At 41.7% G+C, this 3180-nt stretch overlaps 1 protein-coding gene across 1 annotated transcript in view; it reads left to right on the top strand.

The window, feature by feature from the left end:
• Positions 1–3180, top strand: part of ptprt (protein tyrosine phosphatase receptor type T) — a gene marked incomplete at its 5' end in the record, with an annotated part of 187609 nt that overhangs the window by 110524 nt on the left and 73905 nt on the right. The gene's annotated exons all lie outside the window — the stretch shown is intronic.

Here is a 3180-nt window from a genome sequence, read left to right as displayed (position 1 = left end):
GCTGGAACATGTTGCCGGTGAGAGGGAAGTCTGGGTCGGCCTGCTTGACCTGCTGCCACCGCGACCCGACCCCAGATAAGCGGTGGAAAATGGATGGATGGATGGATGGATGAATGTGGTTCAATTAAAGGCAGCAGTAAACAGAAAAGTCTTCAATCTTGATTTAAAGGAGCTGAGGGTCTCAGCAGACCTGCAGCTTTCTGGACTTTGTTCCAGATATGTGGAGCAGAACAACTGAACGCTGCTTCTCCATGTTTAGTTCTGACTCTGGGAACAGGAAGTAGACCAGTCCCAGAGGACCTAAGGGGTCGGGATGGTTCATAAGGTAGCAGCAGATCAGAGATGTGTTTTGGCCCTAAACCATTCAGTCCTTTATAAACCAACAACAGGACTTTAAAGTCAAGTCTTTGTTAGACAGGAAGCCAGTGCAAAGACCTCAGAACTGGAGTGATGTGATCCACCCTGCTGGTCTTAGTGAGGACTAAGGTTTTGACACACAAAAGTGTGTCAAAACTCACAAAAGTGTTTCACTTACCTGCAGCCATGGACATGGACATGTTGATCAATCAGCAGAGGATGAACTAAAAACTATACCTCTGTCAAATGACACTATAAGTAGACGAATTGAAGACATGTCGGATGACATCAAACAACAGACCACAGTTCGAATTTAGGCAAGTGGTCATTCTGCATCACAAATGGACGAATCTACAGATGTCACAAACAAAGCAGTTTTACTCGTTTACGTGGAACATGTGGGACGGGGACTGACAGGAACAATGTCTCTGCACTAGAGAGCTCCTACACTACGACTGCAGAGGACATCTTCAGCTCAGGTTCAAACTGCTCCATCTTTACATTTGAGAAGTTGAAAATGTTCCTCGATTTGGGTTGCGCCTTGTCATTAAGAGGTGATGGTGGGTCCCGCAGCCAGACCAGTTGAGAACCACTGAATTAGAGGGCAAAGACCACAGTGGATCGAGGAGGAAGAGGAGGGAGAACAACGATCGAGAAGAAGAGGAGGAAGAAGAACGATGAAGAAGAGGAGGAGGACTGGACTGACATGTTCTCATGAAGTCAGGGTTAAATATCCCTTACAGGTCACATGGGGCTCATCATGATGTGAAGAAGAGGATAGGAGGAAGAATGGAAATACCAAAGTATCAGATCTAGAGAAGAGAAATAATAGAAAACATTGATACTGAGAGGAAGTGATATTATCAGCTGGATAAAACCAAGTGACAGAAGGAGTGCAGACACATAGACCGGATAGATTGGGACAGTTGGAGGTTCCCTTTATCATGGAGGTCATTTATATTTCATTCCACACACTTGAGCCAGACGTCCAGGAGGCAGAAAGGTTGTTTTTTTTTAATTCAAAGTGTTTTACATGCCTTTCAATGCCCATAAATTATTCCATGACAAAACTTTGTCGGGAAATGAGCACACACAACTGTCCAATTAATCTTTTAGAAGGCTGTTACACATGTTCTAAATGGACTTTATTACCCAATGAAAGCCGGGGGATGTTGCTAATAATGTCGTGTCCGAGTCAAACACGCTGGCCGATGCTGAAGTCTTAATGGAGATTCAATGTTTCGACACCCAGGTGGCCCCGAGGGCTCCAACAAGCAGCACCAGAAGATACACTTTTCATAAGACGATGAATAATTCATGTTTCTAAAGCTCCATAAACACTTGCTGCTTTCTGTGCGAACTCAGAGCAGCAGAACTCCACTAAGTCATTGAGAAAAGGTGACATCATCTCTGGAAGTGCAAATTGATGGAAAACATGTTATTGCAACTTCTTTCATCTTTAAAATCTCAAAGTCTGACCCTGCAGACGTCTTTTGTAATGTGATGTGATTTGATTTGAAGTGTTCATGCTTCTTTCATAGCAGGTCAACGGGGACTCAACAGGGAAGGTCTACTTGGTTTAACAGCTTAAAATAAATGAAATGAGTATCTAAGAAATAGCACATGCATCAGGATATGTAGACAAACATGCAATTTATCAGCAATATATATATATATATATATATTGCTGATAAATTGAGACCAGTGAGACCTGTGAGACCTGTGAGACTAGTGAGACCAGTAGAGTGGATATGGACCAGTCAAACACAACAGGACTTTAAAAGACGGCGGCCCCTCTGACATGTGATGAATCGAACAGACGAGATGGACACTGAGGTGTTATCTGAAGAGCAACAGGCCCTCTGCAGGCTACTGATGCTGCTAGACAAAGGAATGCATGATAACATGCACACACACACATATAAAGATGTGCTCACACACGTCTGGCTGCAGAACAAACGACAGTCAGACAACAGAAAGACACAAAAATGTTGCAAAGACAAATGTGTACAAAGACACATTCAGAGACGTCATAGAGTGATGTTTGACAGGAGGAGGAACGTTTTAGAGGATCGTGTGTGTGTACATGTTTGTTACTTATAGGAATGTAATGAATTGGTCCTAAACAGTAAATTATGTAATAAGAATTCAAACCTCTGGATAAATGTTTTTGGGATTCCACCATTGTTGGTAGTTGTAATGTGAATGACTGAGATCTGAACAACAGGACTCTAAGCACAGGATTGTGTTATTCTAGAGAGAATAAAGTTATAATTGAATTTAATGAATAGCATATAATTACGTCTGTTTGCACAGCTCAGCACATTTGCACTGGAATGAAAATTGTGCTTTCACTTAGGGCTTAAATGGTCTAATATAAAGTAGCACAACGGTCTCTATCTACATTTTGTTTCAGTTTTTGTAACACACAGTCATGCTTTTACACAAATTGTCGCCGCTAAATCGTCCCATTGATTCCATTGATTTCTGCATCCAGGCCGATCCATTCCAGCTACCAATCACCGCTCTCTGTTAGATCTCAAACATCCCACGGTTGCATCTGATATATTTTACCCATTAACATCCTGTAGCTTTTCTCCTCTCTTGAATCAAACCATAATGAATAAGGAAGTAAATGCGTAATAGTCCTGTTGTTCTGAAAGAAGAATGAAAAAAGTGTTACGGTCATGAGTTTGTGTCTCCAACTGAATTAACTAACCTAATTAACTAAAAACTAAATGTGTCAATTTTCTGAACAGAAACCTCTTTGACAGGCTAACCCAACAACATTAGCACAAACAATAACCCAACAACATTAGCACA

Source organism: Anarrhichthys ocellatus, unplaced genomic scaffold (genome assembly GCF_004355925.1).
Source record: "Anarrhichthys ocellatus isolate YVR2014 unplaced genomic scaffold, GSC_Weel_1.0 scaffold181, whole genome shotgun sequence".
Taxonomy (NCBI): domain Eukaryota; kingdom Metazoa; phylum Chordata; class Actinopteri; order Perciformes; family Anarhichadidae; genus Anarrhichthys; species Anarrhichthys ocellatus.
Note: the sequence above shows the minus strand (reverse complement) of the source record. Positions and strands in the feature narration are given on the sequence as shown.